Source organism: Callospermophilus lateralis, chromosome 12, assembly GCF_048772815.1.
Source record: "Callospermophilus lateralis isolate mCalLat2 chromosome 12, mCalLat2.hap1, whole genome shotgun sequence".
Classification (NCBI taxonomy): domain Eukaryota; kingdom Metazoa; phylum Chordata; class Mammalia; order Rodentia; family Sciuridae; genus Callospermophilus; species Callospermophilus lateralis.
In genome coordinates, this window is record NC_135316.1 from 493,020 (window position 1) to 520,057 (window position 27,038).

Sequence of the window (27,038 nt, forward strand, 5' to 3'; positions counted from 1 at the left end):
TTTTTTTTTTTAATTTAAAGCTAAGCATTGGGGAGGGATTGGGTTGTGGCCCAGCTGTAAAGTGCTCACCTAACACATGCAAGGCCCTGGGTTTGGTCCTCAGCACCATATAAAAATAAATAAATAAAATAAAAGTATTGTGTTCAACTACAACTAAAAAATAAACATTTTAAAAAAAAAAGCTAAGCATTGGGAATAGTAGTAAGAATAGATAGAGCTTTTATCCTTAAGGACTTTAGGACCTAGTGAGATGCTTGTTGAATAATCTGTTGGCTACATTCTTGAGGTAGGACATACTGATGAATTGGAAAGTTTTATTCTGCTAATATGATTTTCATATTAATACTGTCGACAGGTCTGTGATTTTATATATGAAGAAAATAAGGTCCACCAAGGTTAAAATGGCTAGTTACTGATAGAACTGGAAAGTGAGATTAAGCCTTCCTACTATATAATTCCTTAAGGGCTTGTTACCATAAATTATACACCAAATATTGATGTATAATATGATCTAATCATGCTACTGAAGTATAGCCAGGCCCACTTAATGACAATATATTCTAAGAAATGTGATATTAGACCATTTCATTGTTATGCAAACATCACAGAGGATACTTCCATAAACCCAAGGTACAGCCTTATACACACCTAGGTGTAACCTGTGGCTCCTAGGCACAAATCTGTACAGCATGCTACTGGACTGACTACTATAGATAATTGTAACTACAGTGCTAAATATCTATGTATCTAAAAATTTATAAAATATAGAAAACGTTATAAAATATGATCTAGAAGATTTAAAGAAAAAAAAGCAGGTATTATATAGAACACTTAACATGAATGGAGCTTATAAGCCTGACAATGCTCTGGGTGAGTCACTAAGTGGCTAGTGATTATAAAGGCTTGGGACATTATAGTATCATTGACTTTATAAATTCTATACTCTTGGGTTTCACTAAATTTATTTAATTTTTTTTTTCTTCAATAATAAGTTAATCTTAGCACACTAATATTTTACTTTATTAACTTAATTTCTTAACTTTTTGACTCTTGTAGTCACACTTAAAACATAAGCACATAGTATAGCTGTACATAAATGTTTTCTTTGCTTTATCCTTACTCTGTAAGCTTTCTTTTTACTTTTTAAACATTTGTTGATAACTGAGGTGCAAATACATAGTAACTTACGTCTTCTACTTGCGTTTCTTGTCTCACTGGAAGGTGTTCAGGGACAGTAACACAAATGGAATAAGTAGAGAGCATACACTCTAAAATAACAATACAAAGTATAGCATAGTAGGCTGGGCACAGTGATGCACACCTGAAATCCCAGCTACTGAGGAGACTAAGGCAGGAGGATTATAAGTTTGAGTCCAGTATTTAGTGAAAACTTGTCTCAAAAAAAAAAAAGTATAACATAGTAAACACATTAACCAGTAACAGATGTTTGTTTACTATCATTACATCAAATATACTGCATAGTATTCATCGTCATAAACATATGAGTAATAAGTTGCACCATTACACAATATATCCCATTTTAATCTTACAGGACCACTATCCTGTGTGTGGTCTGTTGTTGAACAAAACATCATGTGATATGTGGCTATATTATAAATTATGTTCAAAGTATTTTCTGGATAGGTCTTAGTAATTTGATGTCCAAAATATCCTAAGATTAACCATGGAAGTAAGCCACCTTATGATATGGTTATAAATATTAGACTTTAAAAAATAACTTTTTAAAGAGAAAGGTCCTGCTATGTTGCCCAGACTGACCCCAAAACTCCTAGACTTAACTCTTCTGTCTTAACCTCCCTAGTAGCTAGAGCTACTGGTATACCATTCACCAAGAGTAAAATTTCTTTTATATCAATCTCATCAAGGTTGCTGTAGGGTAAGAGAGAACTGAAAAGTAATAATAAGTAAAACAAAAGAGAATAAGTATCTTTTAGATTCAAATGCATATCACATTAGTGCTCTCTAATTTACCTATCAGAAAGGATCCCTACCATTTGAGTCAAAGGGGGCTCATATTGTGGTCAGGACAAACATGACTTTCAGCCAACTTGCAATGTGCTTGATTTATCTCAAGCTAAGATCAAAAAAGTGGGCATAGGGCTGGGTAGGTCAGTGGTAGAGTGCTTGCCTACCACGTGAGTCACTGGTTTCGATCCTCAGCACCACATAAAAAATAAATGTATTGTGTCCATCTACAACTGAAAAATATTTAAAAAAGAGGAGGTTGGGCACATTCCTGACACTGATGGTACCAGCATCCTGTGGTAAAGCTATACATATCACTCTGGTGGTTTTGTTGATTTATACTGTGCTGGAAAAGTACATGGGGAGATAGATCAGGATTACTAAGCTACACATATCACTCTGGTGGTTTTGGTGATTTATAGTGTGCTGGAAAAGTACATGGGGAGATAGGGTTACTAAGGAGCACTCATGGACAACAGGACTCAGAAGGCTAAAGCCATGTCAAACTAAATCTACATCTTCCTTCCCTCCCCTCCAGCCAGAAACATATGCTATTATCTGGAGATATATTGGAGAGGTGGTGCTGCTGCTATCTAGTGGGTAGAGACCAGGGTACCTAGCATTTTGTGACTCACTGGGTTCAGTTCTCAGAACCACATATAAATAAATAAAATAAAGGTCCATTGACATTAAAAAAATATTTTTTAAAAAAGGTAGGCACAGTGCCACACATCTGTAATCCCAGCAACTAAAGAGGCTGAGGCAGGAGGATCACAAGTTTGAGGCCAGACTCAGCAACTTAACAAGACCCTGTTTCCAAAAAAAAAAATAAATAAATAAAGGGATATAACTCAGTGGTAAAGCACCACTGAATTTATTACTATACCTCAAGAAAATGAAAAAAAATAAAAAGCAGAGCTGAAAGGATTTGGGTTTGGACATGAAGAACAAGAGAAAGTAAGACCAAATGTGATTTTAAGAACTGGGTGCCTTGGCACATACTGGTAATCCCACCTACCCAGGAGGATCATAAATACAAGGCCAAAGCATCAGAAAATCTCCAGGTAAGTTATTAGTAGTCTTTTTCGGTGGGAAGTGGGTACTGAGGATTGAATCCAGAGGGCATGCTACCATTGAGCTGTATCCCCAGTCCTTTCTTTTTTTCAGAATTTTTCTTCAAAGCACCTTTATTCTATTTCTTTATTTTTATGTGGTGCTGAGAATTGAATCCAGAGCCTTACACGTGCTAGGCAAGTACTCTACCACTGAGCTACAACCCCAGCTTCCCAGTCCTTTTTATTTTTTTATTTTGAGGCAGGATATCACTAAGTGACCAGGGCAGGCCTTATTTTTTTTTTCTTTTTAAGGTGTAGGTGGACACAACACAATGCCTTTATTTTTATGTGGTGCTGAAGATTTAACCCAGGTCCCGCCCGTGCTTTACCGCTGAGCCACAATCCCAGCCCCGTGGCCTTAAATTTGTGATCCTCCTGTCTTAGCCTCATCACTGGGATTTTAGGTGTATAGCACCTTACCCAGCAATTAGTAGTGTTTTTAAATGTCAAGTCTCATTCTCACTAATTATATGGAACCTCCAAAAATATTTTATGTAGTTTGTTTGCTTTTAATTTTGTGTCAGGGCCCTGATAAATTGCTGAGGCTGGCCTGGAACTTGTAATCCTCCTGCCTCAGCCTCCTAAGAGGCTGGGATTACAGGTACATGTTTGTATGTATGTAATCTGGCTATGCAGTTGATTTTCACATGAGAACTATATTCAAAAAAAATATATTTATGAACTCTTGGACTGAAATGACACTAAGTTAATGCATTATTTGAGAATGAGTCAGCATATAATATATTACTTTCTTTATCCTATAAGAGAGAATTGACCATTGTATTTGTCATTCACTGAATTTTAACAAATTAGTGACACAATTGCTCAGTAGCATAAATTACTAATTAACATTATTACCAACTTGCTCCAATTGAAATCTCAGTCCATTTGAGAAGTGGAGTATATACCATATTATTTAATCAATATTTTGGTGAGAAACAGATCCCTGTAGTATATCATCTTAGTTAGGGAAGGAATGAGATGTTTTGTGTATGACCTAGGTTAGTTCTCTTGGTTTGTCTTTAACAGATGTGTTGGGATGTTTGAAGAAGAGGGAGAAATTTGTATGGTTACCATTTGATGACAAAACTAAAGAATCCTAAGAACTTCCCTCCTCTTTTCCTTTCTGATAAAAATTCATACAGAAGTATAGAAAGTTACAAAACTGAGCAAAAGTTCACATCGTATTAAAACTCAATAATGTCATTAAATGGACTAAAAATATGTAGCAATATGGAATATGCTTTAAAATAATCTTTTTACAACTTTTTAAAGTTTAAAAAACTTTTTTAAACTTTATTTTTAATTAAAATTAAAATTTTGATTATTTTATTTAATTTTAATTAAAAATTAAAATAAAATTTATAAAACAAAAGATTATTTTAAAAGCATATTCCATATTGCTACATATTTTAGTCCTTTTAATGACTTTGTAATTTATTGAGTTGTAATGCTATAAATAGCTTCACCAAGACTTTTAACAATTGGAAAATGAGTATTTGCAAGGTTGATTGTCTCTACATTTTCCATTGTAACCTAGTATACATATTTGTATATTTTGTAAAACTGAAATAGAATTTCCTCAAATGATACTTTAGGTACAGTATACATTTAAATTTTATGTGCATTCTTTTTTTCCCTCTTTTATTTTTTAATGCTGATTATAACCTGAATTTTGAGGTTGAATGGACAGTGTGTAACAGTACAGAGGATCATGTATTATCTCCTCTATTTCAAAACCTGTTTAGCTGGCCCTCAAAATTCTTTATCTTCTGACCTCAAATTACCTTTTCTCAGCTATGTTTTTTTTTGTTTGTTTGTTTTCTTTTTTAAAACAAAATTTTTTTAGTTATTTATATGTGGTACTGAGGATCAAACCCAGGGCCCCACACTTGCTAGTTGAACACTCTACCACTAAGCCACAACTCCAGTTCTGTTTGTTTTCTTTTAAAGAGATAAGGTCTTACTATGTTGCCCAGGCTGACCTTTAATTCCTGAACTCAAGTAATCCTCTTGCCCAGACTAATCTTAGAGTGTCTGGGACTGCAGGCATGAAACCACTCCCTTCAGTTTTATCTCCAATTATGCTGTTGTAATAACCCAGAGTTCCATTGAGACTAATGAGTCAGGCCAATAAGAAAGAACTGCTAAAAATATGACCTTTTTAATTATATATTGTTATTTGAAAAGCAATATAAAAAGTTATTCATCACTGTTTTGATTTCGTTAGAAAATTGCATTTTGAAATCCTGCTTTAGGAAAACACAGTTGATTCCTGGATATCAAGTGAACAGATACTCTTTTTTTTAATCTTTCCTTCATAGTCTGAAGTTTTGCTCAGATCCCATCTCCTCAACAAAAACTTCTCAAACTCCAAAAAATGTTAACTTTCCTTGGGTTTCCACAGTATCCTCTTCTTAACACTCAGTTCTAATTTATTTTGTTATTTTTCTATCCCATTAGACTGACCATGCTTATAGTTGATATATTTTTGGATATTCTATGTGAAATAATTATATATACAAAAACAGATACATACATACATATTGTCATTATATAAGAAGTCGAGATAAAGTGCTTTGGAATCTCAGAAGAAAGAAATGTTAGTAACCACTTGCTGGAGAAAACAGAAGTAACACTTGGGCTGGACCTATGAGAATAGATATTACTTGGTATAAAGAGTTCACTGGGCTGAGGTTGTGGCTCATTGGTAGCATGCTTGCCTAGCATGCGTGAGGCACTGGGTTCAATTCTCAACACCACATACAAACAAATAAAAAAAATAAAGGTCCATCAACAATTAAAAAATATTAAAAAGAAAAACTGTTTACCATGGCAGGTTTTTTTTTTTTAATTGAGAGAAGAACAGAGGCAAAAACCTTAAAATAGACAATGCAGCATTTGTAAGGAATATAAATGGTGCAGTGTGATTGGAGCCTGGTGGTGTTACTGAAAGGGCATAATTGGAGATAAAAGTTGAAAAGTATCCTGGGACCAGATAAGAAAGACTTTGAGGAACATCTAAAGAGGCTTTAGAATAGAGGAGATATAAAATAATTTTTCTTATCTGTTGTATACTGTCTAACCAGTTGTAGAAAAATGTTAGGATAGCTGGGTGTGGTGGTACACACCTGTAATCCCAGTGGCTTGGGAAGCTGAGGCAGAAGGATCACAAGATCAAAGCCAGCCTCAGCAATTTAGCGAGACCTTTAGCAACTTAGCAAGACCTTGTCTCAAAATAAAAACTACAAAGGTCTGGGGATGTGGTTCAGTGGTTAAATGCCCCTAGGTTCAATTTTCAGTATCAAAAAAGAAAAAGGAAAACTGTTAGGGGAAAAATAATACATTTATTTGGTCAAGTCTACAGTATGATTGGTTTAATTTTTTTTTAAGTATGTTAAAGGATCTTGATGCCTCTGACAGAGAGAAGGATGTTCTCAGAACATCAAAAGATGTTTTATCAAAACCAGAGAAGATGCCTACTCAGGAGCCCAATCCAGAAACTAATAAAGACTGCAATGGTACAAAAAGCATTAGAGACATATCACATATTTCAGCTACTTACTTTTGTTTATAAAGTTAAGATTTATATTTTCATCCTGTATAGTTAAAATGGCAAATTTTTTTGTGCCTTTTGTTCTAATATCATAGAATTCTTCTTCTTCATTGGTTAACTAGCATTTTCTTGAACATGCATAAGGTCATAGTTTCACAAGATTCATCTCTACCTTGAAAATACTGCTTGTTAAAAAAATCATCTCACATTTCCAGAATTCACCTTCCTATAACTTTAATCCTAGTGAGGTAAATACAGAGGGAATCTTAGAAGTCCCTCTCCCCAATCAAAATACTGTTGAATCTTTTTAACTCTTACACATATTGATTTCTAGACCTTTCATTCTCCTGGTTCTCCCTTGTTTGTATGTGCTCTGAGCCTGGTCTTGATGAAAATGTAGTACTTTTTGCTTGTTTGCTTCAATTATTTCTGAGGGGTTCTGTTTGTTTCTCTTTTTTGGGGAGCCATGTGGTAGGGTCTGAGGATTTTTTTAACCCAGAACCTTGCATATACTAAGGAAATGTTATACTACTGAGCTACATCCCCAACTTTTTAAAAATATTATTTTGTGACAGAGTCTGGCTAAATTGCTGAGAATGGCCTTGAACTTGGAATCCTCCTGCCTCAGCCTCCCAAATGCTGGGATTATAAGTGTACACTTCCACATCTGCCTTACTTTTTAAAATTTTTCTATTAAATATCTAGTATAAATAATCCAGTTGTTCATAAGTTGAAAAACAGCAGTCCCCTTTTCCACCCTTAATTTCTTCCCAAAGGCACTTTCTTTTTCTTTTCTTTTATTATTTTTATATTTTAACTTTTTTGGGGGGTGGGGGATGGGTACTGGGGATTGAACTCAGGGGCACTTGACCCCTGAGCCACATCCCCAGCCCTGTTTTGTATTTTATTTAGAGACAGGGTCTCACCAAGTTGCTTAGTGACTTGCTTTTGCTAAGATTGGCTTTGAACTCACAATCCTGTCTCAGCCTCCTGTTCCACTAACCCACCTATTTTTTAGCTTTTTATAGGATAAAATATGGAGAAAAGATCTTTTTTTCTCCCCACATTTTTTTATTGGTACATAATAGTTGTATATACTAATGGGGTATTTGATCATATACACCATACACAATACAACAATGTAATTTGGCCACTATCACTCCCCAGCACTTTCTCCTTCCCCACCTCCCATCCATCTGTTTTTTTTTTTAATTTTGAGACAAGGTTTTGCTAAATTACTGGGTCTGACCTTGATCCTCCTGCCTCAGCCTTCTGAGTCTCTAGGATTATAAGTGTGTGCCACTGTCCCCAGCTGCCAGAGGCACTTCATTCTAGAAATTTGTGTACTTCTATTCTGTAAGTTTTTCTGGTATTATTTATTTTTTATTGTCTTTTTCTTCTCTTTGAATCTTCCTAGAATTTCTATTATTTGTATGTTAGACATCCATTAATTACCTTATCTTTCATCTCTTGCTTTTCTACTTTTTAGGAGATTTTCTCTGTTTTATCTAACTTTTCTATGAAATTTTTCATTTTTATCAGCTCAACTTCCCAGAGCTATTTTTATTCTCTGAATATTTCGATGAAGCGCAATACTCTTGTTTAACAGATGCTGAACTTTTTCTTATGGGGGCTGTGTATGTGCATGTTTGTACTGTTTTCTGTTCTGTCTGCTCGTGTCTTTTATTTTGGTCTCTGAATTTATTGTTAGGGATGTTCCTGAAACATCTGATCTCCTCAGCACTAATTCAGTCCTTACACCAGCCCTTGGAGATAGTTCTCTTATCTTCATCATACATGTAAGGAATCTAAGGTACAGAAGAGTTAAATAATTATATATGTTCACAGAATTAGATAGCAGCAGAGCTGGAATTTGAACCCAGCAATCTTGAGGCTTTTGAGCTCACACTGATAACCACTGTACTGTGTTTGTCTCTGTATCATTAAGTTTCACTGATAAAATCATTCTTAGGATAGGGGCATGGACAGAGCCCTACGGAATGCTACTAGAGGCCTCTGTCTTAGTTGACATTAGGCCATTCATCACCACTTCCTGTTCAACAAGTTACATATCTACCTTCCAATTATATTTTTCTTTCTTTTCCATGGAATGCAGAAGACAAGGTCTTAATCCAAAAAGGTCAAGGTCTGTGGCAGCAAGAGGGAATGGATGGGCATCAGCTCTAGAGTAGGTAGATATGTAATTTTATTTGAACTTACGTTAAGATCACCAGCCTGTAACTTTTGACAATCACCTTCAACATTTTTTTTTAAATTAGAATAATGTCTGCCTTAATTTTTCATCAACTCTTATTCACTAGATGCCTCTTATATCAGCAACAGGGTCTCTGAGATCTTACTTATGGATTTCCTATGTAGTCTGAGGTGTAGTGTGTCCACCAGGCAGACCGAGCTCTTTCCCAACTGGGAAGGTATTTGTGTCTATCTTTGAGCCTATCTTGACTTTCACTATCTTCAGGCCAGTACACATTCTCCTCGCATAGAAAACAAAAGTTACATAGGAATTGAGCAGTTCTTCTTTTATCATCTCATACCTCACATCCCTACTTCCTCACAGTCACCAGTAGAAACCCAAATTTCCCACATCATTCTCATGCAGATGGTTGTCCTCCCCTGTTCTTTTCTCTCTTCCTCTCCTCCTCTCCTTCCTGCCCTTTAAAGCCTTCGCCAACAGCTCCTGCTGTTGGTGGTAGCCTCTGTGGCCTCATTCTCTTTGAACATGTAATCTCTTTCTTTCCTCGTACCCGAAAATACCATTTCTATTAAAGCCCCCAAACTGATGTTTTTTTTCCTCCTACATATCACAAGCTCTTGAGGTGGAGCAGACATCTTCTTTGCTTCTTATTGCTACCCTAGACTATTTGTTTTCTTCCATTAACTCCTTTGAAATTCTATCTCCTAGCTATATGGCTTAATAAAAAAAATTGAAATTTATTTTTTAAAAAACAAAGCGCATGGAGCTTGCTGGTTGAATTCCAAACATTATAATCATGTTTTCTCCCATACACTTACTTGCCTTTTCTCTCCACTCTTCTGTCACATCTCTCTATCTCAGCCACATCTCATCTCATTTCATCTTTATTTTCTGCTTTCCCTTATGCAGGTTTTATTCTCAAGCTGTCTGTCCTTCCTGGGTGGTAGCAAAGATGGCCACCATCAGCATTTCAGGCTTGTTGAAAAGAGGTCCTCTTTCTCAGTGAAAGTTGAAAGATTTCCAGAGCTCATTCTCCTTGGGCTACCTTATAGCAGATGCTCACTGAAGGAGTAGGACAGAGGAGGCCTCCAAAAAAGTCCAGGTATCATGCTGTGAGCATTCAAGGAAAGCCTGGACCAATCAGGCAGGCCAAAACAAGTGGGGCTCTTGCCTGCCAGCCCTTACCTACATATAATGACATTTATATGTGTAATTAATCAAAAAATCATAGTGAATTGATAAACATTTGTATCTTCCAATGACCTTGCTACCCTAAGAGAAATATTATCATGAAATTAAATGAAAACAGTTATGAGCTCTCATTAGAGATAATCTGATCTCAATTCACAGGCAGATATTAGAACACTATATAGCTGTTTATGGTTTCACATTTTACATGTGTGACTTAAAAGTTTAAGTCTTTATTGTTTTTAAGAAAAAATATTAATAACATAATTGTTTTATAGCTAGACAGATAAATTTAAAGCAGCACCTTATTCATGTGATGGACCACATCTGCAAATTAGTTGATATGATTCCTGTTGATGATCTGAAAGCCTTGAATTGTGGGAATGAGCTGCTTCAACAGCGGAATATAAGGTATCTTGATTTTTCTCATTCTGAAAAATACCAAATTCATTTCCACTACTCATCCAAAAAAAAAAAAAAAAAAAAAAGCCGGGTGCAGTGACACATGCCTGTAATCCAAGTGGCTTGGGAGGCTGAGACAAGAGAATTGCAGGTTCAAAGCCAGCCTCAGCAACAGTGAGGCACCAAGCAACTCAGTGAGACACTGTCTCTAATAAAAATACATAGGGCTGGAGATGTGATTGAGTGTCCCTGAGTTCAATCCCCAGTACCAAAAAAAAAAAAAAAGGATAGGGCCAGGCCAGCCTTTCTGACCTGGGAATTACATAAGAATAATTGTCATATTTCTGTGTTTTAAATTTGTTTGCTTTTCAAACTATTCCTTTTGCATTTGTATTCAAATTTTTTGAGACTGGGAAAAATGAGATATTTTGCCACAATTTCTGTTTGGGTTGAAAACTAAAAATTATTTTGTGACCTACCATAGTAAACTAGTTACATTGAATGGGTTGTTTTCTTTTCTCTCTTCAGAAGGAAACTCCTAGCTGAAGCAGATTTTAATGGAAATGATGTCAGTCTTTTTGGTTCAGTGTGGAGACACAGGCCTGCTTCAGTTGATAACCCAGTGGAGGGTGATTTCTGCCCAAGGGGGGATTCTGTTAAGGAGTTAAACTATCCACACCTTCCCTCAAATTCTCTTTCCACTGGTAAATGTTTACTGACCACTACCCCAGAGAAGACAGAATCCTCAGACACCTTGAAGAATCTCTTTGAAAGACCGTTATTCACTTCCCATTTACAGAAGTCCTTTGTAAGTGGCAACTGGGCTGAAACACCAAGGATAGAAAAAAGAAATGAAAGAAATGTTCTTACAAGCACGGCTATAAAAAATCAGAATAAAAACATTGCTTCAAAAAATGACTTAGAAGGAGAAATCCAGGCTTCCTATGATATTGATAATTTTGACATAGATGACTTTGATGATGATGAGGACTGGGAAAATATATGCATAATTTAACAGCCAGCAAATCCTCCACAGCTGCCTATCACCCTATCAAGGAAGGTAGACCAATTAAATCAGTAACAGAGAAGATTTCTTCAGCCAAGACAAACTGTCTTTCAGGGGCATCTACTGCTCAAAATAAAAGCTTTTCAGAATCAATTCAGAATCACACTGGTAAGTTTAAAATAAATTGAATGCTTAAATATTATAGGAAAACAAAACTGTCCAAAATAGGAATTGTATAAGAAAAAACATAGCAAAAGTCATCATTGCCTGAAAACTACATTGTTTCTATGCAAATTTCTACTGATAATATGCATTACAAATCGAAATTTCAAAAGCAAGATGCTCTTTTGTCTCTGTAGCAGCTGTAGTTTTATAAAATATATAATTATAACCTATTGTAGTAAAGCCCCCAAATCATTTACAAATGTGCTTTGCCTTTAAATTAACATCTTTAGTCCCTAAAACAATAAAGCTCATCATGAAGGTCAAGTTTTATGGGCATAAAGAAAAAATTTATATGTTAAAATGTATGTGTATCTTAATTTTTTATTTGTTTTAATTAGTTACACATGACAGTATAATGACCTTGACATATCATACATTTGAATCAGATGGTATATAATTTCTCATTTTTCTTAGTGTACAGGTTGCAGAATCATATTTTTCATGCAGTCACATATATACACATAGTAATAATAATGTCTGTTTCATTCTACTATCCTTCCTATCCCCCCACAGAAATTTCTTAAAGCCATCAGATTACTTTCAGCCTAGAATCTTTTTCATTCATTCATTCAACAAATACGTGTTAAGTGCTCACAATGTGCCATGTACTGTGCTGGGTCTGGTAATACTCTAAAGATAGATAACAAATATTTCCTCCCCTCTTGGAGCTAATAGTTTAATGAGTTTTTGGAGGAGTGAATTTAGCCACTTTAAAGATCCAGAATGAAGCCAAAATTAATTTTAAAACTTTACATCAGCCCTGTAAAGTTATTACATAGTGCTTTTTAACTGAACCAAGTATACATGGGCAGAGTTTTATAAACTACAGCTTTCCTATTTTTGCCATTGATGACTTAATACTCGGAGGTTGTACTTGCAGTTACGCCATTGACCTTTAAAATAGTCATTAATGGATTTATTTTGGTATGTTAGAATGTGTCATACTTGGTGTTTGCAATCATCTTTGAGACAGTTGAGTGTTGGGGTGAGGGTAGCTGCCAGAGCTGGCATGAGTACCTTTGTTCACTACTGAGCCAGAGTTGCCACAGAGAGGATGAAGAGCCAGGACTGGATGTGAGAGACGTTGTGAAAGAAGAATCTGAGAAGTTCAGATGACTCTGAGGTTTCAGACACTCAAGACTGAAGTGACTGAGAAAACTATGACACCATTCACATAAATAGGGGAATCAAGAAGCAGAGTCAGGTTGGAGAAAAGCTGAGGATGGCTATTTTTAAGATTGGTTGACCTTAAAGTGTTGTTAAGTCGTTCAGGTAGAAATGTCTTGCAGATGAGTGGAGATGTGTGCAGGATAGGAACTTAGTAAGGTATCAGAAGACATCCAGGCATTTTCTATGCATGTAGGTTATGTTTAAGATCACAGGACTAGGAAAATTCCAGGTACCTGGAAGCCTTCCAAATTTAAGAGATAAGAAGAGAAATTAGAGTCCGAAAAGGGAATGAAAATCCAGTAGAGGGGCTCAAGGTATATAACTCAATTGAAGAGAGTGGCCTAACATGCTGAAGGACTGGCAATGTAGCTCAGTGGTAGAGTGTTAGCCTAGTGTACATGACCCCTGGGTTTAAGCCCCAGGACCACAAAACATAAAAATGAAGCAAGAGGAAAACTCATGATTAACTTAAAGGTCAAGAAAGAAGAGAAAGAGAATAAATAGTAGGGATAGACACTGTAGAAGTCAATAAAATAATTGATTTGTTCCCTTAAGAATTTTCTGAAAGCCAGGTGTGGTAGCATATACCTCTAATCCCAAGGATTTGGGAGGCTGAGGCAAGAGGATCACAAGTTCAAAGCCAGCCTCAGCAACTTAGAGAGGCCCTAAGCAACTCAATGAGACCCTGTCTCAAAATAAAACATAACAGGGCTGGGGTTGTGGCTCAGTGGCAAAGCACTTGCCTAGCATGCATGAGGCACTGGGTTCAATCCTTTGCACCACATATAAATAAATAAAATAAAAAATAAAGATACATCAACAACTAAAAATTATTTTTAAAAAATAAAAATAAAACAAAAAAAGAGGGCTAGGGATGTGGCTCACTGGTAAAGCACCCCTCAGTTAAATCCTCAGTACCAAAAAAAAAAAAAAAGCACCAGGGAGGACCCGGGGGTGTCAGGGGATTTTCTCACACTCTTTGGAAAGGAAACCATGTGAACAGTTAAGGTGTGCTGGACAGAACTAGGTGCACAGTGATCCTGCAGGGGGAATGGTAAATGCTAAAACTGTGTTATTACCTGAATGCACTGATTTTTCTTAACATTGTTTTTCTAGACAACTTGGCGCAGAATTTAGCATCTACAAATCTGAAACACGAGCATTTCCAAGGTCTCAGTTTTTCTCATACAAAAGAAATGATGAAGATTTTTCATAAAAAATTTGGCCTGCATAATTTTAGAACTAATCAGCTAGAGGCGATCAATGCTACACTGCTTGGTGAAGACTGCTTTATCCTAATGCCCACTGGTATGTATTTTTAGATATAAATTGGCAGGAATCCATTGGCAGATGTTAAATGAAAGCCCTTTAATAGAAATAAAAAGAAGACCTACACAGTATTTCTATCGTTCAGGGACCTCTTAAACCTCCCATGCCATTGTAAGAAAGTGTTTCACCTCCTATCTATTCTAGTTGTTGACAGGATAAAGTTTATAGCTCTTTAAGATCTTTTTTCTTTCTGAGTAGGAGGATGGGTGCTGGAGATTGAACACAGGAGTGCTCTAACACTTAGCTACATCCCCAGCCCTTTTTATTTTTTTTTCTATTGACTGATTGATTAAGACAGGATCTCACTAAGTTGCCCAAGCTAGTCTTAAACTTGCAGTTCTCCTGCCTCAGCCTCCCAAATCACTGGGATTATACGCTTGTGTCACCATTTTTAACATAAAATTTATTGTATTTGACTTGATCTAGAATTTTTCTTTTTTTCTAATCTAAATAAGACTTGAAAAGTGAACCAAAAAAAAAAATCACCATCAAATACCAGAACTAGGGCTGGGGTTGTGGCTCAGTTGTAGAGCGCTTGCCTGCCTAGCACGTGTGAGTCACTGGGTTCAATCCTGAGCACCACAAAAAATAAACAAAATAAAGATATTATGTTCATCTACAACTAAAAAAAAAATCAGAACCATTTGGGAGTTTATTTCATCAGGTTTGGTATAGTAGCCTGGGATTAAAGTGTAGCTCTTGCTTATGAACAGCATGACCATGGGCAAGACACTTCACCCCCTTTACCCATTTCCTTTGTATCCATAGGGATAAGTAATAAAGTTCTTGCTTCACAGTGTCATGAAGATTAAATGTAAAGCGTTGAATGCTGTTTTTTCTTGGCTCCAGTCTTGAAAAGTCCAAGACTTTTCGTTATGTTAGTAAAGCTATAACAGCTATCCTATGATTTGTAGCCATATATATAAGAATATGAAATGAAGTGTTCGGTTAGGAAGTAGGGAGAATTTGGAGTTTCAGTCCCTACTTGTAGTCCTCTGTTTTCTGCTTGCCTTGTTTTATGAAATTTAAATGATATAAGCTTAGTAATCAGCATTTCAAATTTTATTAACATGTTGTCACTCTACCTTCTATTTACTCTTAATTTAGTACTTGAAAACTCTATTACTGGAGGGCTGGGGATGTGGCTCAAGCGGTAGCGTGCTCGCCTGGCATGCATGCGGCCCAGGTTCGATCCTCAGCACCACATACAAACAAAGATGTTGTGTCCGCTGAGAACTAAAAAATAAATATTAAAAAAAAAAAAACTCTATTACTGGAAAGTACCCTGGTATAAGTCACTGATTCTCAGAGGATTTTATGGTCCTTTAAGGTTTTAAGGGGAAGTTTTTTAAGACCTCTCAGTGGACTGAAGGTGTAGCTCAGTGGAGGAATGCTTGCCTAGCACATGCAAGGTCCTGGGTTGGCCCTTTAGCACTGCAAAAAAAAAAGTAAATTAAGGTCCTTCCTTAATTTCAACTTCTTCGCTTACATGTACATGTGCACACAAACGTGCACGTGCACACACACACACACACACACATTTCAGATAAGGTTTCTTTTAGACAAAAATAGTTTAAGTACTGATCTAGTACATTTTACACTTGATAAAATTGAGGGAGGACAAGTAAGATTAAATAGCATTTCATAGTCCTACAACTATGAACACACATACAACTATGATTATTAATAAATAATAAGCAGGTCTCTTTATTCTCAGTATCCTTTTGTTTCCTTGACATTTCTACATATATACCAAAATGAAATTCATATGGAAAAGAAGAAATATAATATATAGTTTGAAAAAAGCTAAGGTCCTAAAACTGCCTAGCTCCAGCCTCTGCCATTAGTAGATAGGTAAAATTGAAAATTAATTGCTACGTAATCATTTTAGTCAGCTTGAAATGTGTACTTTGGGCTGGAATGCTTGCCTAGGGCAGGTGCCTTGTTATCATAATCTCCAGCACAGCAAGCAAAAACAAACAAATAATTTGGTTTACTGTCCTGTTGATTTGAATGAGAGTTACATAGCAACAATTGTCTTGGTCTTTTGAAATTTCTTTTCATCTTCTGCTGATACCTACAAATGTAGTTTCTCCTTTTATTTTATTTCAAAGGGAGATTGGGACTATTCTTACTGATGAGAGTACTGGGAGTTCAAGCTATGACAGTGTCAAAAGGCCCATAATGATTTTAAAAAGCTGAGATCTTGAAAGTGACTTCTGGATCATAGAGACATACTGATCAATGTGTTTTTGATTTTCAGTTTTGTATATTTTATTATATTCTAGTTCTTAAAAAAATAAATTTTAGAGGTGGGGATTGTGGCTTAGTGGTAGAGCACTCGCCTAGCATATGTGGGGCTCTGGGTTCAATCCTCAGCACTACATAAAAATAAATAAATAAAATAAAGGTATCATATTGAACTACAACTAAATGTGTGTGTGTGTTAAAAATAAATAAATAAATTTTATGGGGGTGGGGTTGTGGCTCAGCCTGCCTAGCACATGTGGGGCACTGAGTTCGATCCTCAGCATCACTATAGATAGATAGATAAATAAATAAATAAATAAATATGAAGTTTTTATATCCATCTGTAACTAAAAAATGTTTAACAAATAAATTAAGAAGAAATTATTTAATCCTAGGATCATAGTTTTTGGAGATCTCTTAGATTGTTAGAAATAAAAAAAACTTGCTATGTTTAAGTGTCCCAGGTAGACCTTTTAAGTAATTCCATTGTATTTAAGTATTTTTGCCCTGATTCATGCTTTTGCTGTTGCGTATAAAAAGTCCTAAAATATATTTTTATGCTTTATTTAAATTGCTCATTCAAAGCCAGCCTCAGCAACTGAGTGAGGCCTTAAGCAACTTAATGAGACTCTGTCTCCAAATAGAAAAACAAAAAGGGATGAGGATGTGGCTCAGTGGTAAAGCATCCCTGGGTTCAGTCCCAGCACCAAAATTAATTAATTAATTAACTGCTTGAATAGTTTGGCTCAGGGGTATAGCACATTGGACCATGAACAATATCACTTGATATCCTATCAACTATTTTGATTATTATATGTGGTTTCCCTTATAACTTTTACCTTCATTCTCTCAAGATAAAAGCTGACAGATGTTTTTTTATATTAAAACACTTTATAAAACAATGTATATGTAGCATGATTGCATAGGATGTATTTTATTGGTACTGTACATGATCAGAAAAACTTCTCCAGTAACAAACTATAGAAATGACCCCTGAAAGTATGGTCTTGCTGACCATTTTTTTTTTTTTCGTTTCTCTTTTAGGAGGTGGTAAAAGTTTGTGTTACCAGCTGCCTGCCTGTGTTTCTCCAGGAGTCACTATTGTCATTTCTCCCTTGAGATCACTAATAATAGATCAAGTCCAAAAGCTGACTTCCTTGGATGTAAGTTATAACATACGAATACTAATAAAAGTGTACCTTCTACTGAATTATGTTTCAGTGTACTAGATAACTTTTTTATTAAATAATTCATGAATTGTAATAATAAAGCATAACAGTTAAGTTGTACAGTTAAACACAAGCATTTGAAAATTCTGATACAGATAATGGTGTGTAATTCAATCTTTTATTCTTTTATGAGAATTATTTTAGTAAGAGCTTTTAGTCTATATTTTCTAGTATGTGTATATATATATATATATATATATATATATATATATATATATATATATATATATATATTTTTTTTTTTTTACTAATATAAAGAGATTTCTCTTTTTATGGTAGCTGGATCAGCATGGTTCTCTTTCCAGTGTGTCTTGAAGTGCATGCATATGTGCATGCCCATATACATATATCCTTTTTCTTCAGGGCTCAGTTGATGGAAATATATGACTACATTCTACTATATTCTTCATATTAATATAGCCATACATAGGACTCAAATCTCTTGGACACTAAATCCATATTTATCTTATTTACAAAAATGAAAAGTAAATCAAAGAAAAGGTAATAAGCAGGGCTGGGGCTGAGGCTGGGGCTCAGCAGTAGAGCACTCAGTTAGCATTTGTGAGGCTCTGAGTTTGATCCTGAGCACCACATAAAAATAAATAAATAAATAATGGTATTATGTCCAACTACAACTATAAAATAAGTATTTTAAAAAGTGAATAAGCAATGCGAAGGCTGTTGTAAGTTATACTTAATAAGGGTTTTTATAAAATGTGTGTCCTCATTATTATTGTAGTGAGATACATTTCCTTTGATAGATCTGATATGACTTATAAAATATTTATAAAACCTAAAAGTAAATAAACTCTTGTCAGATTAATGTATAAAATTTAAATGTTTGTTACTTTTACACTTAGATTCCAGCTACATATCTGACAGGTGATAAGACTGACTCAGAAGCTACAAGTATTTATCTCCAATTATCAAAAAAAGACCCAATTATAAAACTTCTATATGTTACTCCAGAGAAGGTTTGTGTATTTATATCATTATTTTTAAATATAATATTTAAAGCCACTAGAATTATATATTTTTAAAACTTTGACATCATTTTTGATGTATAGTATATTGCAAAGAATTCCTGTAGGGCTGGGGATGTGGCTCAAGCGGTAGCGCGCTCACCTGGCATGCATACAGCCCGGGTTCGATCCCTAGCACCACATACAAACAAAGATGTTGTGTCCGCCTAAAATTAAAAAATAAAATATTAAAATTTTCTCTCTCTCTCTCTCTCTCTCTCTCTCTCTCTCTCTCTAAAAAAAAAAAAAGAATTCCTGTAAACATTTCACCCAGAAACCCTAAAGGAAAACATTTCACTCTGATTACTTTATCATTCTTTCTATTTTTTTCCTCAAACATTTGATTTAGAGTAAGTTGCAGGGCTAGAGATATAGCTTAGTTGGTAGAGTGCTTCCCTTACGTGCACAAGATATTGGGCTCAAACCCCAGCACCACCCAAAAAAAAAAAAAAAAGATAGTAAGTTGCAGCCGGGCACAGTTTTGCACACCTATAACCCCAGTGGTTTGGAAGGCTGAGGCAGAAGGATTGAGAGTTCAAAGCCAGCCTCAGCAACGTAGCAAGGCACTAAGCAACTCAGTGAGACCCTGTCTCTAAATAAAATAGCAAAAAAGGGCTGGGATGTGGTTAGGTGCCCCTGAATTCAATCCCTGGTACCAAAAAAAAAAGTAAATTGCAGAGGTGGGGAGGGAAAAATAGAAGTTCATTGGATTAGACAAAGGGTAATGAAGGGAAGGGAGAAAAGATGGGTATAGGAAAGACAGTAGAATGAATCAGACGTGACTTTCCTATATTCATATATGAATACATCACCAGTGAAACTCCAAATAATGTATAACCACAACAGTGGGAAGTTATACTTGATGTATGTATGTATGTATGTATGTATGTATACATGTCAGAATACGTTCTACTATCAAGAATATCTAAAAAGAACAAATTAAAAAAAGCTGCAGACATAATATTCTTTTAACCCTAAATATTTTACTATGTATTTCCTAAATATAAGGAATTTTCTTATAAAACCTTAGAACAGTTATCAAAATCAAGACATGCACATTAGACCGGGAATGTAGCCCATGTGCTTAATATGTGCAAGGCCTTCAAGAAAAAATGAGGAAATATACATTCATACAGTATTATCACTTTAGTTTTAAACCTTCTTCTAGTTTCACACATTCTCCCCAATATTGCTGTCCTTTCTAGCAAAAGAAAACCCAAGATTACTCTCCTTTAATCTAAAGAATTTCTCTCTTTTGTCTTTCATGAATTTGACATTTTGAAATCTAAAGATTAGTTGTGTTTTGAGAACTGCCCCTCAGTTGAGTTATCTTGTGTTTCCTCATGATTAAATTTATGCCATTCACTGAGGCAGGGATAGCACAGATGTGACAGATTTTATGTGCCTATTGGGAGAGCTTTGATGTTGATCCATTCTATTACTGATGTTAGGTGACTGTTCACTTGGTTAAGGTGGCACCAGCCGGACTTCTCCATCATAGTTACTCCTCCCAGCCCTGCCCACCTTTGTAATTAGCAGATATCCTGTTATGGGATAGTTTGAGATTATGTATGTACCCTGCTAGACATCAAAGTTTTACCCACAAATCTTAGCATCCACTGATGACTCTTTCCAGGTCAGTTATTACTGTAATGGATGCCAAATTTTGATTTATAGTAGGTACTGTATCACAAGGAAAAGCTTTCCCTTTAATTGAACGTGTTTATTTCTATCAGTATGAATTCATGGATTCTTAATTTATTCAGTGGGTTACAATCAATTATCATTCTGTATTTTGACATTCTCTTTGTTCTAGATTTGACCAGTGAGAGTGCTCCATCAAGCTGGCTTCTATGTCCTCTTCCTGTGTCCCTTTCAAGATGTGGGTGCTACATGTGCTTGTTGCTACTGGGATGTCATTTCTACTAGGCCTTGTCATGGACAAAGCTACAAAATACATACATACCTATATCTATATGTACAATATATACACACATGTGATTTTTTCCTCAAACAACATGCACAAACATAACACATATCTGTAACCCCATTAACAGTGTAAACATGTGTTGGACCATGTATTCAGGCAGAAAAATGTAACTTAATAAGTAAACTGTTGGCTAAACATGGGTGAATGTCTAAAATATCTGATTTGCTATTTTCTATTACTTCTGCTGTTCTCTTCATGAATTGAAATAAGAGCCAATTTTATGTCAGGGTTTTAATACTGCTTAACTGTAATGGAACTTAGCAAAACTATTCAAGTGCTGTGTTTAAATGTCTCGTGTATTTCTGGGCCAGGTCTGTGCCAGTAACCGGCTGATTTCCACTCTGGAGAATCTGTATGAGAGGAAGCTCTTGGCACGTTTTGTTATTGATGAAGCCCATTGTGTGAGTCAGGTAAATACTGGTTTTTGTTTGTTTGTTTGTTTTTTGTATTTTGGGGGTTTTTTTGGTTTTTTTTTTGCCAGTGGAGGGTGCCAGGTATTGAATTCCAGGCACACAATCACTGAGCCACTTCCCAAGAACTATTTTTTTTCTGCATTTTATTTTTTTTTATAATATTTATTGTTGGTTGTTCAGAACATTACATAGTTCTTGATATATCATATTTCACATTTTGATTCAAGTGGGTTATGAACTCCCATTTTTACCCCACATACAGATTGCAGAATCACATCCGTTACACATCTACTGATTTACATATTGCCATACTAGTGTCTGTTGTATTCTGCTGCCTTTCCTATCCTTTACTATCCCCCCTCCCCTCCCCTCTTCTCTCTCTACCCCATCTACTGTAATTCATTTCTCCCCCTTGTTTTTTATTCCCTTTCCCCTCACTTCCTCTTGTATGTAATTTTGTATAACCCTGAGTGTCTCCTTCCATTTCCATGCAATTTTCCTTCTCTCTCTCTTTCCCTCCCACCTCTCATCCCTGTTTAATGTTAATCTTCTTCTCATGCTCTTCGTCCCTACTCTGTTCTTAGTTACTCCCCTTATATCAAAGAAGACATTTGGCATTTGTTTTTTAGGGATTGGCTAGCTTCACTTAGCATAATCTGCTCTAATGCCATCCATTTCCCTGCAAATTCTATGATTTTGTCATTCTTTAATGCAGAGTAATACTCCATTGTGTATAATGCCACATTTTTTTTATCCATTCATCTGTTGAAGGGCATCTAGGTTTGTTCCACAGTCTTGCTATTGTGAATTGTGCTGCTATGAACATCGATGTAGCAGTGTCCCTGTAGTATGCTCTTTTTAGGTCTTTAGGGAATAGACCGAGAAGGGGAATAGCTGGGTCAAATGGTGGTTCCATTCCCAGCTTTCCAAAAAATCTCCATACTGCTTTCCAAATTGGCCGCACCAATTTGCAGTCCCTCCAGCAATGTACAAGTGTACTCTTTTCCCCACATCCTCGCCAGCACTTGTTGTTGTTTGCCTTCATAATGGCTGCCAATCTTACTGGAGTGAGATGGTATCTTAGGGTGGTTTTGATTTGCATTTCTCTGCTAGAGATGGTGAACATATTTTCATCCAGAACTATTTTTATAATTTATTTAGAGATAGGATCTCACTGATATGCTTAGCACCTTGTTTTTGCTGAGACTGACTTTGCACTCATGATCTTCCTGCCTCAGCCTCCTGAGCTGCTGGGATTACTGGCCTGCACCACCGTGCCTGGCTTACATACTGTTTTTATGTTTTAGAAAATCATTAAATTTGTGCTACCAATAGTATATATTTGTATATCTTCAGAATTCGAGAAAACCCCACATTGAGTGAACTGTTGTACTATTTCATTGAAGAATAAAGTGATTCTTTATATTCACTAGTGTTCTTTTTATATAAAGAAAAGCTAAATAATCTGAAAAGCAGTATTTTTTCAACTAGTGGGGACATGATTTTCGTCAAGATTACAAAAGAATGAATATGCTTCGTCAGAAGTTTCCTTCTGTTCCAGTAATGGCTCTTACTGCCACAGCGAATCCCAGAGTACAGAAAGATATCCTCACTCAGCTGAAGATTGTGAGGCCTCAGGTGTAAGTAACAACTTAAAGTCATATATTTTTAAAACCTTAGGGCAGTGGTTAGCAGAGTTTCTGCACATTAGAATCACCTGTGAAGCCCAAAGTCTCAGTACCCATGTTGTACCCAGACCAGCTAAATCAGAATATTTGGCTCTGGGATCCAAGGTGGGATTTGTTTTGTTTGTATTTTGGGTTTTTTGGTTCATTTGTTTAATCCTCAAGTGATTCCGATGTGCAACAGTTTGGCAACTAGGGCCTAAGGGCTTTTCTTCACTTACCAAAAGTAAAACTCTATCCCAACACCAACTCTGGAAATGGGGGTAATTTGCATGTTGCACCTATGGACCCTGGTGTATCCCAGTAATAAAGTACCTTTAACTTTGTCTTCATCTGAGCCACAACATACTTCTTGTTGCCATCAAATCCATAATTATTTAATAACCAAAGCCACTATAAAAATTATTCCAGCAAGGAGGAGTGGCGTATGCCTCTAATCCAAGCAATTTATGAGGCTGAGGCAGGAAGATTGCAAGTTTGAGGCCAGCCTCAGTGATGCCTAGACAACTTAGCAAGACTTGGTTTCAAAGTAAAAAGGTCTGGGGATGTGGCTCAGGAGTTAAATTATTCCTGTGTGTGGATTCAAGTTGTACTGGATTATTTTGTACTTCTACCTGAGTTTGATGAGTCATGGATTCTTCATTAGGTTCTTTCACTCAGCAAATATTTTATTTAAAATGTGTTTGTGGTGCTGGGTTTAGTGTCGCCCTTCTGTAATCCCAGCAGCTCAGGAGGCTGAGGCAGAAGGATCGTAAGTTCAAAGCCAGACTGAGCAACTTAGCAAGGCTCTAAGCAACTTACTGAGACCCTATCTCAAAATAAAGGGTTGATGATGTGGCTCGGTGGTAAGTGACTCTGGGTTCAATCCCTGGTACCAAAAAGAAAAAAAGTGTTAAATATTTTTTCCTTCTAATTTGATAACATTGCTTTCAGTAAGGTATAGACATTAATGTGGAATGCCAAAAGAGGTAATGACAAAACAGAAAACAGCTTTTGTTCATTTGAAAATAGACAAATTGGACATGGTGGCACACATCTGTAATTTAGCTCCTAAGGGAGCCAAGACAAAAGGATCACTTGGGGTCATGAGTTTGAGATTCACCTGGGCAACATAGCAAGACCCTGTTTTTCAAAAAAGAAGATGGGGCTTTGGTGTGGCTCAGTGGTAGAGTGTTTGCCTAGCATATGTGAGGCACTGGGTTCAGTTCTTAGCACTACATATAAATAAGTGAATAAAATAAATGTCAATCAATGTCTAAAATGTGTGTGTGTGTGTGTGTGGGTGTGGGTGGGTGTGTGTGTGTGTTGTGAGTGTATAACATTTTGATATGATGACATACTGCTACTCAAGAGACTGAGGCAGGAGGATTGCTTAAGCCCAGGAATTCAGGGCCAACCTGAGCAACATAGCATGACCTTCTCTCTTTAAAAAAAAGAAAAGACAGACCAGTTGGCTCTATCAATAGTGTAAGAAATAAAAATAACAACAATATCTCTCACAGAGTTAAGAGCAGAACTGAAAGTTCCATGTGAAGGATATGAAGTGGTTCATGAGATTAATATACCTGCAAGAGCCTTTGCAGATTAAACTGGCAGCTTCTAAATTATCTGATCAAAAACAGGTACCAAAGCAATTTGGATTTCTTCCAGCCTTTAAGTTATTTGGTTCCAGCCTAAAACATTTTGTTTCTAATACCACTTTTATATAGTACATAATACTGAAGGGCAAGAATTTTAGAGTCCTCAGAATTGTGTGTATGTGATCACAAAATTTGGAATTCAGTATTTTAATTTACTCTCACCTGAAGAGAAGTGTTTGTATAAAATTTTGGGGGTATTTTGCTCCCATAATTTCTATGTATTATAGACTATATTTAAGATATAGTTGAGATTCTTTATTAGACCATATGCTAGAAATTTTTTATATGCTGATCAATAACATTTTTTCTTTTCTTTTCTTTTTTGTACCAGGATTTAACCAAGGGGCACTTAACCACTGAGCCACGTCTCTAGTCTTTTTATATTTTGTTTGTTTGTTTTTTGAGACAGAGTCTCACTAAGTTGTTTAGGGCCTTGCTAAATTACTGAGGCTAGCTTTGAACTTGCAGTCCTCCTGCCTCAACCTCCTGAGTTGCTGGGATTACAGGTATATGCCACCATACCTGGCATTTTTTTCTTTTTCTAAGAGGCACTATTTTTAAGCTCTTTCTACCTGATTATGACAAATGCAGTCTCTGGGTTTTCTTTTTTGTGGGGGTCATGGGCATTTTAAGCAAGTACTGTGCCACTAAGCTACATCCCCAACCCTGTTTTGTTTTGTTCATTTTTAATCAGTTACATAAACCAAGTTTTCAGCGCTATATAGGACAAGGGGGAGAGAAGAAGAAGAAATAGGGAAGAAAAAAAAGTTTGCTGTTTATTTGTCAGGTATTTTACACTTTTCTAATTTTTCTCTTTGAACTCATATTTTCCATTTATTTTCCCCCCACAGAATTTTTACTTACTCTGTCTTTCTTAACTGTAAAAAAAATTATATATATATATATATATATATATATATATATATATATATATATATATATATATATATAATTGTCTTCTAATTTTATGCCAGAATTTTCATCTGGTTTGAATTATTAAAATCATTAGTCATGCTGAACATAACGGATCACACCTGTAATCTCAGTGACTTGAGAGGCTGAGGCAGGAGGATTTTGCAAGTTCAAGGCCATCCTTGACAATTTACCCGACCCTGTCTCAAAATAAAAAGGACTGAGGATATAGCTCAGTTGTAATGCACCCCTAGGTTCAGTCCCTAGAGGTAAAATAAAATAAAATCATTCATCATACATAATTGATTGGATAACTTAAATATATTTTTAAGACAGTTCTTAAGGGCTGGGGTTGTGGCTCAGTAGTAGAGTGCTTGCTTGGCATGTGTGAGACACTGGGTTCGATTCTCAGCACCACATATAAATAAATAAAATACAGGTCCAATGACAACTAAAAAAAAATCTTAAGCATAAAGTTTGATTGAGAATATGTTTCCTAATGAGACAGTATTTTTTTAATTTTCAGTTCACATATCTATGGATGAATTGAATCAGTTTTTATTTCTTATAAGGCTGAGAAATGTTGCTTACATAAACATGTGGATGGAAATGAAAGGCATTTTATGATAGCTCATCATGATGTCATCAAAAATTATTTCTAATGATCTTCCAGCTGACCACTCAGTTAGGTCTGTCAAACTTCGTGGGAGGCAAAAAGTTGGAAGCTATTGGGCAAAATAAGCAAAATCATTAGTTATTCACTTTACTTTTTCCAGTAAATATACCCTTTAAAAAGTCTTTACTAGGAACTATCTAATGGCTATTAAGTATTTTTGTCAATCTTTCAATAAAAACCCTCTACTTATATCTAATATATTTGAAAGAGGGAAATCAAAATCCTGTTGGTTTCAGTATACCTTATAAAATGTGGTTTTTTTTTAATGCTTTTTTTTTAACTTCCCCTTCACTAGGAATTGAACCCAGGGATACTCTGCCACTGAACTGTATTCCCAGCCCTTTTGAAAAATTGAGACAGAGTGTCACTAAGTTGCTGAGGCTAGCCTCAAACTTGGAATCTTCCTCCCTGAGCCTCCCAAGTCACTGAGATTACATGATGTGCCACCATGCCTTGTGACACAATGGTTGATGTGCTGTTTTGTGTGTGTGTGTGCGCTTGCGCGCTCGCGCGCTAGGGGCTGAACCCAAGGAATTATATCTTCCAGGTAAATGCTGTACCACTGAGCCACATCCCCAGCTGTGATATGCTTTTTATTTTTTGGTACTAGAGATTGAACCCAGGGGCACTTGGCGCTTAACCACTGAGTCACATCCCCATTCTTTTTTTTCTTTTTTTTTTCCCCCCCAGGTAAGGTCTCTCTAAGTTGAGCACTTGCCTACCATGCATGAGGTACTGGGTTTATTCCCCCCAGCACCACATAAAAAAATAAGATAAAGGTATTGTGTTCCATCTACAACTAAAAAATATATTTTTAAAAATAAAAATAAACAACAAATACAGGCATTCTGACCATCTGCAACTATCCAAAAACATTTTTTAATTTAATTCACATAAACTCTAAACAGCCCTATGACAACTGTCTCAGTTTCAAAAGCAACAACAGCTGAGCACAAGTTGACTGCATTTTCTCACACCTCACTTTCAAATGACACAAATTTGATACTCTGAACCTGATAATATTTAATT

The 27,038-nt window shown here is 35.8% G+C and overlaps 2 pseudogenes; one reads left to right on the plus strand and one right to left on the minus strand.

Moving 5' to 3' along the window:
- The first annotated feature begins 6,561 nt into the window (after positions 1 to 6,561).
- The window catches only part of LOC143388582 (recQ-like DNA helicase BLM), a 55,847-nt pseudogene continuing 35,370 nt past the window's right edge, over positions 6,562 to 27,038 (plus strand).
- On the minus strand, positions 17,374 to 17,451 carry LOC143388589 (small nucleolar RNA U3; annotated as a pseudogene).